This window comes from Bacillus rossius, chromosome 1 (assembly GCF_032445375.1).
Source record: "Bacillus rossius redtenbacheri isolate Brsri chromosome 1, Brsri_v3, whole genome shotgun sequence".
Classification (NCBI taxonomy): Eukaryota; Metazoa; Arthropoda; class Insecta; order Phasmatodea; family Bacillidae; genus Bacillus; species Bacillus rossius.
Window position 1 is genome coordinate 76639079 of NC_086330.1, and position 12044 is coordinate 76651122.

Here is a 12044-nt window from a genome sequence, read left to right on the forward strand (position 1 = left end):
GTAACCTATGAGTGGACGAGCGTCTTAAACATTTGTCTCAATAAGTGTAGTAGTTTGTAGTTCGTAATTTACACATAAAGTATATATTTAAAATGTACGCTTTTTGCAAATAGAGCACCACTTGTCTGCAAAAAAAGTATTATACCATTTTAGGCTATTTTCATAACAATATTTACAATTCTTTACGTGCATAAATTTAAACACTATTTGATTCATTGTTATAAAATAATGTAGATAGGCTATACATAATTGTATAATAGTGTAGAAATAATAAGAGATTCTTTAATACCAATAAGCCTACTATATTTTCTTTAAAAAATTTATAACTACTGTAAAACTACCTGGCATTTCCCTAAGGAGCTCGCCTACATGTGCCTAAACTGCATTGTAGCATGTCAGAGTAATTTTTTTACAGATTTAGTTAAGTGTCTTTATGCTGTTTATCTACGAAAAAACCCACACTTCTTTCAAGAAAACAGGCGCAATATAAAAACCTTTACTTCGCGTCTAAATAGCTAAAAATGGGGTGTTTAGGGTGCTATTTCAGAAAATTTACTATCTGGATACAAATGAAACTACTTAAGGGCGTTGCAATAGGCGGGCCCCTTAAATGCGTTCAAGTGTGAAAAATTCACAGTTTGATGTTTATTATAAATAACGTTAATTCTGTATACATTAGTTGTAAGCACAGTTTGCATATTTTTGTCAAAACAGCTTGTTAAACACTAAATATGCATGTTACAGGAGCATACAATCAGTAAAAAAAATATTAAATTATTCAGAATGAAATTACGTGCGATAGACAATATGCTGAAATATACCCATAACAATATAATTTCTTTATTTTTTTATAATTGCTGCGTTTTCGAAATTTTTTGTAAAATACGAGGTTCTTCTGGTATTCATGTGATAGCTATCTTTGGGTTATTATATCCAGTTACGTGAAGTTATTTAAGGTGGTCGTTTAGACCGGCCGCTATAAATACTGTGCAGAGCTTCAGCAGTTCACGTATCACACAAGTGTACCGCGTGTGTGCTCGGCACTTGATACCAATACCACTTAACGTATGTTACACGTGTTCCTAGACCATTGCCAGCTTATACAATCCTCTATATAAATAACATCTTTTGAAAACTTAAAATGGCTAAAATGGTTATTTTCACAGTCAATTTTAGGTTTGAAAATACAGTTTCACTGACTTGAAAATGGTTTAGGAACGTACAACAAACCTTCATATTTAATATTTCGTCATAAAATGATAGGATACCCACTGAAATTGCCTTAGAGGGGAGTCTTCGACAATGTTGCTGCATGTCAGAAGACCGCCTGGCGGATATAGGCGTTAGGACCTTGATGCGCGTGACTGTATCGCTCTTAGCTGTCCTGCCCTTCCCACGCCTCGAACATTAAAAAAATACCCGCTGTCAGGCGGCCAAATTAAATCGTTGCGCAATATTTAGGATTCCTGCGTACAACTGTTAGTTCATTTTCAAGGTAGGCCGTTCACGGTAAAGTTGACACTTTGAAAATAACTTATATTTGAATAACAACCAAGATTATATTTCGTGGAGGTTTCGAACATATAATTTTTGTTGGGTTGAAAAAAACAGACTATCTTGAATAGAAAAATATAAATATTTAGCATAAATGAGTAGTGAAAGGATACAAATTGATCGAGAGAAAAAAGTAACCAGGTTCTCAGAAGTGTTAAATTTACCGTGAACAGTCTTCAGTTTAATTAGTATATGGAATATATATGTATGTACATATATACATACATATATATTTTTTGGCTTGTACAGGACCCTAACGGCAATATCCCTGTGCTTATGGCGTACTTCTGCTGATAAGTATTCATGCCTACCTGGCATGAGAAAGTCTAAGGCAGTCACTTTTATGATTTTGTGTATATATATCGCTACTCCAACACCTGATTTTACAGTGATTCAATCTCATTTATGAACGTCTTTAAAAGCGCAGAGGGCATGCTAACGTTCCTTACACTGGACACATTTAAAATACACTTTCATTTTGTTGATATGTTATTTAAAAATCAATGCTCAAACGATACAATTACATAAATGTTACAAATACACAAAAACACTCCTAAGTGGCAGACTTAGTACTAATATAAAAAATTACAATTCTATTACGTTCATGTACACTCACACCCACAATTATACAGATCTGAATAAACATTTTGCGGAATGTCAGTGTCATCCCCTCAGCCATGGGATGACTAATCTGATGTCGGTAAACTGTTCCAAGCTTATGACGCGACAGTAGTGGATGACTTTGAATATAAATTAGTCTTGCATAGTGGTATTAACCATCTATTGTCACTTTAAGAGCGGTGTTTACAAGGTGATAATAATTCAAATATGAAAATCAATTTTTTTTACGTTACCAAGGGTGGAAGAATTTAGTAGTTTAGCGCCAGTGGTATGGCAGATCACAACCAGCATTCGGTAATTGCGTAAATCTGTGTGTATTATCATCTATAGTCTGTAATATCCCACACATCGTTGACTCACTACTAAATGAACGTTTATAATAGTAGTTATAGTACTTAGTAGTTGATGGTAGACGTTGTTTGTTTACAATGTGGGACGTGTACCACCTCCTCCCTCACACTTAGGTCCCTAAACAGGTTTATGGTAGTGTGAGGAGGGTTCAACCAAATATTTTAGAAGAACAATATAGGAAAGTCGTCAAAAAAACGGGCGACACATTCAGCAGCGCATTCTGGCGGCCTAGCCTGGACCTACGTTGAAAGCGCATTTGAGACAATGTTATTTTGCTAATTTTGAATGGACGTTTTTTCCTTGTTTTCTCCTGTTTAAGTTATTTATAATGACTGGGAAAGTTTGTGCAATGTTTGGTTGCAATAATTACGATGTATCTAGCTGTTAGAAGTTGTTTTTTTAGTTTTCCGAAGGCTGAAACTATAGCCAAATATCTTAATAGGAACTACAATATTTGCTATAGCCATGTTTACTTGTGTATGGTTTACATCAAATATTCCTTTTCCACTGTTTAAAAATGATAGTGCCTTATTGGAAACAATGATACATATTTCAACATTCAATGTTTTGAAATATTTTTTTTAACCTATGTTTAATAGAATTTTGTTTTTAAATTTTCATTGTATATTTTTAAATATCTTCAAATTCTTATTTTTGCACTCCTCTCATTATGCTGAATGACTTAGTTGTCACTGTAGTATTTCAAGCAGTTTACCAAAATTATTGATTTCAAAAGTTTTATGTTTAATTTTCAACATAAAAATAATGTAAATTAGTTTTAAGTATTTGGTTATGTTAAATAAATTTAATTGAGCTAATTTTTTTTTTTAGTGTTTGGTTGACTTCAATTAGCAACATACTTAATTGTTGTGGTCATTTTTAATTTTGGTTCGGGACAAGTCATATTCAATTTTTAAGTTGTATTTTTTTACTTAAGGCAGTTCCTCGAGGAAATTTTTTTTTCAACTTTCACGGAATATTTATAAAATATGTGATTTACATGTAAGTATGTTAAATATACAACACCTACAGAAACTAATTTTGCTTGACTTCATGTCGCACAATTGATTGTTTTTCTCACGCTATTTTAAAACTTTTTGTTCCAAGAGGTAATAAAAATTTGAAATATTACAGCAAAATGCATTCATACCTTTGCCGACAAATATTTGGTTTAGTATCTATTTAACTGCAAATTTTAAAAGCACACATCATTTTAACCTTCTACCTTTTTGTAATTTAGGCCTAATCACTGTTATTTATTCTAATAAATTCAAATTTAAAGCTGTGCTTATTATGAGTAATTTTCGCACTCTATTTCTAATCTAAAAAGTTATTGCTCTATAGCATTTAAATATTTCCTACAGTTTTACGTCTCCGCGACAACGAGATGATTGCGCACACACCTTACACATCAGACAGAGACTGCTGGGAGGAATCATCAAGCATGGCATTTGTTAAGGAACCGTCCCATTATGCGCCTGGAGTGATATAGAGAAATAATGGAAAACCGAAATTAATATGACCGAACCGGGGATGAAAAACGAACTCCTTTTGAGTGCAAGTTCACTCCTAGAAGGGTAAAATATGCACAAGACTTATGCAGTTATACATAGATATACTAGGTCCAAATCGTGGTTCCCCCCCCCCCCCGGCCCAAAAAAATCTAAATCCGTTCTTGGCTGCTTACTCACTTATACAGCAGTATTTGTTTTCGGACACCAATAAACAGCAGCTTACCAATAGCCTGGCCTATTAAAACTGCCTGAAAAAAAATTAAATATAGACAAATAAGATAAATAGGCTATAGCTTAAGGTTAGTTGTTATAAATCAAATTAAAATTCAGTCCAGAGGCAGTTTTTCTAACACTGGAAAGTAAGTCACATTGCACTGATATTCTAGGAAGTTTTCAGTAGTTGTTCTTATAATTCTGAGCTGTATGTTAACAAAAACATGGCATAGAAGTACACAACAATGAAGTCCTTTATTTTTAAAGCATACATTAGTAAATGTGAGGTTTATAGTACCTACTTAATCGACATAATCAGCGCCAATAAAGATAAAACGGGGTGGGAATTTAACAATGGTGGATCATAAGGGTGGCAGACGTGGGAGTATCTCGATTAAAACTACCGACCACCGGCAATGTACGCCACTATCTCTTGTTGGAAATTCCGATGTCCACCCCACCGCAAGTCGAACCCAGACTACCTTGGATGGAGGCTGACTTGTCAATTGCAGAACCACCAAATATTCTTCAGGTGTTAGTACTATAACTGAATTAAATGCACCAATTAAACTAACTTTATAAAAGCCTAATCAAATTAACATCATAAGAATTTTACAATAAACTAAAGGAAATAGTATTTAATTATTTAATGTAAGTACAATATGTATAACATGCATTGAAAAATATTGCACTGTTAAAATGCTATCATTAAAACATTTTCTAAAAAGCTATAACATGTCTACATGTCCGCAACATATTCGCTATTTTCTAACGTATGTTTAATAATAGTTAGATATACTAATTGTACGACCGTAATGCTTTTGCGACACATTCTTTGCCTTTATCACTTCTGACTGACTGGCAGGATTTTATTTATATTAGTACGGCCATAAAATAAAAATAAATTTTAGCGTTATTGCCTTTACAGGATCACTATGCACGATAGCTGCACTCTCAAGTTTCGACTTCTGAGCATACGTTTTCTTCTTGGGACAGTACGATTGTTTCCTTCGCCCCATTGTTGTAACAGAACTATTAAGACATCTTAGGCCCATTCTACAATTACACAGATACGGAGACGAATCCCACGCAACAGAGCTTCTACAATAGCACGCAGACGGAGACGAACCCGCATGGACCAGTTCAGCAATGCTGAGCTCTTCCGTTTATGTTGCTCCGTTCGACCAATAGGAACACGTTATTTTTTCACTGCTTTTCTCAAGCTACGTTTGTGTTTTCATTCCTACAACTGAAATTTGATTTATTTTTGTTAAATTAATATATTTTTATTTGACAGAAACAAAATGGAAACAAGTGTTTGAATTCTTTGCGTGTTTTTCGTCGTGACGAATTTTAACGAACTGCTCATTTTCATGGTTAAAATATTTACTATATATATGACAAGATGGAGAAAAACTTTAAAAGGAAATGTTTAAACGTAAGGCGAGGAGAGTTATGCCTTCAATTATATCGGAATTCCTTTCCAAATGGCTATTTATATATTTCCAGATATACTACCGTACATATAATACAAGGATTTAAAAAGTAATTAATTTGATACTCTTAGTTTTATGTGACGTCACGCTTGCTATTTACTGGCTGTTTTTCTTACGGGTCTGTGTAATTGTAGAAAGAGAAAAATACGGACGGAACGGAACAACGATCCGTTTTCGTTTTCGGTCCCGTCTGTTCTGTTACCGTTGCATTGTAGAACAGGCCTTACTAGAAAAACGTAACGATTTTTCACTATACGCACAGTAATTACTGCATCACGGCAACGTATATTTATGGCAAACCCAATAGAATATCTGACCTACGCTTTCGAACTGAACATACATATATTTAGTTTACATAAATATTCACACTGTCGACTACGAAGTTGTCACGTTTTGTGTTCTGGACTTTCCGGCGCTCTTCGTTGACTTGGAAAAGAACAGACGAGTAAGTGACAACAGCGCACCTCCTAGCAGAGCACTCCACGCATTCTAGCGGGCTCTTCGGAAGCAACGCTTACCCTCGCGGTATAGAGAATAGTTTGTTCTTGGGCTCCTGCACAAACCAATTACCTTTCTTGAACGGTTGAACGCAGTAAACGTACGAACGGGACCTAACTCTAGCTTTATCAGTTTACATACATGCTATTTTACAAATTCGTTGCTACGCTTTAATAAGATAAATTTATAATTAGGTGCATAAAATTTACAGTAGCCAAGTAAATAATATTTAATTTATTATTTATTGCAATCACACTAAATTATATCTATGCTAGGCTCAAGATAAAGCCCCTGGGAATGAAAAAAAAACAGCAAAATATGTTCGCTAATTATACTTTAGTAAAATCTGTAACATAAATACGAATGGTGCAAGATAAAATTTTTAGGTATAATATGCTTATTTTTTTATTTTGTTAAACACATTTATATCGCAGTTAAGTACGCATTTGCGGCTAGAACAAGATTTATTCTTAACATGAAAAAATTCAGAAACCCCTGCGATATGTAAGGAATTTATGAAATGTAATTTTCAAGACCCTAAAACGCCCGAATATCTCAACCGCGCCATTTCAGTATTAGCCTTTCGGGAAACCATTGAAAACCGGAATCAATGTTTAAAAGTTTGACATTGTTTGGTACAAATATAAAACTACAACTATTATTGCGTCCAAACCACCTTAATACAATGCATAATTATTTTATGTAGTCATCTTGCAAGACTTAAATGTTTTCCAAGCGTTTGAATAGCTACTTCAGTTATATTTGTACCTCCACAGTGCACAATGAAACTTAGGCATGGGGGATAATAATGATACATGGAAGTGAGTTTAAATGCTATAGTGAAATGATAACGAAGCAGTAACTGAGGAGACAGATCGAGAGGAATGATTTTATAAATCACTATTGCGATCACCAAGTATCCGGGGCTACTAATTTTCGCTAACAATTCATATAATAACTGACAATTATAATTTATTTTAATTAATTGTGCCACTTTACAACTACAGATAAGATTCTAAACTTTGCTGCTTTCGTTATAAATAAAATAAGTTTCCAAATACTGCGTTTAGGTTCCTGGCTGGTAGGCAACACGCTTGGGATTCGGCGCTGTGGTCAAATACGGATTCGGCGTTGTGGTCAAGTATGGATTCGGCGTTATGGTCAATTTGGATTTCGGCGTTATCGTCAACTTTGAATTCGGCGTTATTGTCAATTACCGATTCGGCGTTATGGTATTCGGCGTTGTGGTATTTCGGCGTTAAGGTACTTTTAAGAAACACACATAAATTCATTAAGTTGTTTTCAGTTTGTTCATGTGGCACTCCCGAAGCAACATTTTTCGGCGTTGTGGTCATTCGGCGTTGTGGTCATTCGGCGTTGTGGTACACAGCAGTTTTCGGGTCGTCGGCGTTGTGGTCAATTTGGAATTCGGCGTTATGGTATTCGGCGTTATTGTACGTTCGGCGTTGTGGTATTTCGGCGTTGTGGTAACGACCCGTTTTTGCCAGAAACCCTTCAATTGTTGGCCATGTCCTCTAACTAATAACGCTCATATTGCGAGCCAGCAACAGTCAGGTGAGTAGTATAGGCATGGCGGTCCGGCGGCAGGGTTGAATGGTGAGTACTGAGAGAACAATCGTCCTTAACCTTGACCTTTGACCTTGACCTTCAATTTGGCCCAATTTTGTCAAGAATGTCTCAAAACTGGCCAAAGTTTGCCAAAAATTCGTCAAAGTTTCCAGATTATTGGGAAAAAATTCCGCCAAAAACTATAAAAAAAAATCAATTTTTTAGGGGAAAAACCCGTCAACAATTCAAAAATTGTGCATTTGAAAAACTTCAAAAGACTTTTGCCTTAGAAAAACAAACAAATTATCCTAAAAACGGCTTAAGAGTCCTAAATGTAAGCCGTCATATGCCACCGAGGTCATGACTTCGACAATTAGGATTTCATGACCGCCATTTTAAATTACATTATCGTTGAAATTTTAGTTACGGGCTGCCATCTTGAAAATACGTATTTTTAAACTAGAAAATCGGGAATTAAAATTAACAAAAATTTTAGTTAATACAATTTTAATAAAAAATTCCCCCATCCTGGATTATGACTTCTTACTGATGAACTTGCAATGTTCGGGCCTTTAAAATATAACTTGTGGCTGGACTGCGTGTATGGTAAACTGTATCCGGCGACGAGTACATAAGCGAGGTATGGACGACGCGACTCTCAGTTTTTTACTTGCTACGACGGTATAAAGTTGGTTCACTTAGTTTTACTCATCTGATACATAAGTCACGTAATTACCTATTTTTGTAGATCATGAAGGCATCCCTACCATCTCTTAACGTCAAACTCGTTGAAAGTTGTACCATCGTCCACGGGAAACCTAACGGCAGCGACGACGACGGCGACGCAGATCCCGTTGGCATCGTCGACGACAACCACGAAGACCTTGATAAAATCTGCAATCGAAAGCAGGAGATCTCGTAAGCGACGACGGCGCAGATCCCGATGACAGTGATTGTAACGAAACTAGAGGAGACTTCAATAGGCGTGGTTCCTATAGAAGAAGAGACTTTAACTCTTGCCGTGCTGGCTGCGGAGGAAACCTCGATGAATGTTGTTTTGCCATTGAAGGAGACTTCAATGGATGGTGATTCGTCAGCGACTAACGAGCATCGGTGCCGTTACTGTGACGAGATATTCTCGAACAACAGTAATGCTCTTCAACACGAGAATAGAGAATGGGATAAGAATCCTCCTCGCAAAATGTTTTCTGTGAGAAATGCCATAAGCAGTTTGCCAGAAAAGATAACACGAAAACGCACTTTTAAGACACGGCAGAAAATAAAGGTTTCTCTGCAACAACGATGCATCGATGTGCGTAAGATTATACTGGAAATTGGTACAACTGCTGTTACATCAGAATCTGATTTGGGTCTGAATGGTTCGCCTTCTATTCATCGATTAGAAATCCATGCGGCTACTGTGATATGTCGTTCACATTTTCCCTTGAAGCACGAAGACCCGAGAGAAGTAAATATATGAAGTTTTGCTGTCATGATTGTCATTTTTGGTTTACTTGTATTGGCAGTTTGAGACGACACGCGAAAAAAATTAAGGTAATACATGTGCCTACTGTAGAACTACCTGCAAACATTTCGACCCCTAGGTTTAGGTTTGAAACTCGTATGTGTACAAGCACACAAGCAGATGTGTCGAAAACGATTGCGTCGACTTCTGGAGATGATGCTAAACATAAGAATGCGCTCGGTGCATTACAGGTAAATAATCATGGATTTCATTCGGCGTGTTTGCATTTCTTGGAATTTTGAAAGACTATTAATATGGAAATACGTTTATTGATTCGAAAGATATTTGTACTTTAATTCATGATATCAAGTAGAACATTATAAATCAGCTAACTGATGAAGTAGCAACGTATGGACCTTTAAAAATAATTCGTGGCTGGACTTCGTATATGATAAACAATATCCATTCAAGGACCAAATGAAGAAGTGCGCATTCAAGTCAATGAATACTCCAAGTAGTCGGTTAAACACAGTATCGAGAAACTCTGTCGTGAAAAAAAAAGAGTACCTATGTAGGAAAAGGATTTGGCTGGTCTCTGTCTTCGGTAAACTGTTTGGGGCTGAAATTTAGTCATTTCAAGCCAATGAAAAATATATGTTCATTCGATAGCAAGTTTTAGGTAGTGTTCCCGTAGTAGAGTGGAAATCATGTAATAAATTTATCGGTGAATTAAAAAGATTTATTTTAATTAATTTTGGAATTTTTTTCGAATTTCAAGCTAAATAATTGTAGAAATTTAAGATGGCGATAATATGTCATCATCGTATTACTGGAGGCTGGTAGTAGAGGAAAGTACTTAAGCCTTTTTTTCAGGGTTTTGTCATATTTTATTGAATAAATATTTTTTAACCTAAAATTCTCTTTATTGTATCGTCCAGGGATTGACCAATCAATAAATATTTTAATAAATGATTTTTTTCATGAATTTTGTTTTTTTCCCCCCAGAATTTATAGCTATATACATACAGATTTCTAAGATAACGGCCAAGACATTCGACGAGATGTCGGGCACCCTGGCAATAAATAGTTACTGCACTCAGGTGGGTTAAAATTAAACTAACATGGTGGCAGCGACCTCTAGCAGAAAAAAAACAATATGTTGGAACCAAGATGGCAGCATTTAGCAGACGAAAAAGAGATGGTGGACGTGACGTAATACAGCTGGCGATATATACCTCGGCATTAGTGGTTGAAGGTCAGTCTGCCAATGGCTTCCATGGAGTCATTTTTAATTTTACCCTCACTAGGTTTTAACTGAAGATTCCATTACGTAAGAGCCTTTTTTAATTAAAATTTTAATAATTAAATTTTTATTAAATTATTTTTTTTTTTGATGAATATTACGAATTTTAAAGATGGCAGACTGACGTCATAATCCATGATGGCGAAATGTTTTTATATAAATTTAATAATTTTTATTAATTATAAATAATTTCCCGATTTATAGCATAAAAATGCATATTTTCAAGATGGCGGCCATAACGAAAATGGCAACGATGATGCCATAAATAAAAATGGCGGCCATTATATCCTAATTGTCAAAGTCATGATCTCGTTGGCTTGGGGAGGGGGGGGGGGGGGGTTCGCTTGCTTTTAAAACTCTTAAGCTGGTTGTAGAACATTATTTTTCTGAGGCAAAGTATTTTCATGTTTTTCGAATTCCCTATTTTGAATTTTTTAATGGGTTTTCCTTTGAAAATAAAAGTTTTGAATTTTCAATTTTATTTAGATTTTTTGGTGGAATTAGTTTCCAAAAAAACTGGAAATTGGGAGTATTTTGGCGAATATTTGGCAAATTTTGAGTAATTTTTGCTTTTTTTTGCCCATTTCTAAGGTCAAGATTAATGTCAAAGGTCAAGGTCAATTTACCCAAGATGGACACCGTGACGTCACAATCCAAGATGGCGCACATGGACTCCAGGCTCCTCACCCTTAAACTCTGCCGCCGGACCGCCTTTCTATACTACTCAGGTGTGACTTAAACTTACGGCCACCGAGCCGGAAGTCCTGTGGGAGCCTTATACCTCTGTGTCTGACCACGAGACGTTAAATCATGTCACATATAAAAAGGTTAATTTTTGAGTACTCTTTATAAGTTCAAGGGAAGAAAATCGTGTTTATTCCATCAGTTCAGAGGCTCACAGCACACGACCAAAAGATAAACGTAATTAAAGAGGGATAAAAAAGGTCCGCAAGGGCCTAGTAGCCCTCTACCCTCTACTCGATAATAAGCACAAATAAACCGGCGTTCCGTGTATCAAGCGGAGATTGAAAACAAACATTTGCAACTGCCCAACAAACCGGACTGAGCCGAAGGCAGTGGCCGTGCGCTGCGCGGGGAAATTGCGAGGTGCGGTTTTTCCTGCCCGTAACTGAATTATGCAGCAGTATCAATTTCAGCCGTCCAATGGCCGGATACCCGGGGAAGTTTCTCTCGACGAACCAATTAGAGAGCGGCGAATCACGAGCGTAACTTTCAAATGCAAAATAAAAAGGAGTTCGTGAATTACATTCATATTCAGCTGAGGGAAGAGAAAAGGAGGGGGAAAAATGGACAAGTTAAAATTGTGGTTTAGAATATAATCTATTTTTCAGCCGATTGTGAATGCATGGTTTTAAATACACTTCAGTGTTGATTCACCAATAGTACTAGTCACAAAATATCCAGGTTCTCTGTAAATTTTAGCGTATTTTGTTAAATTT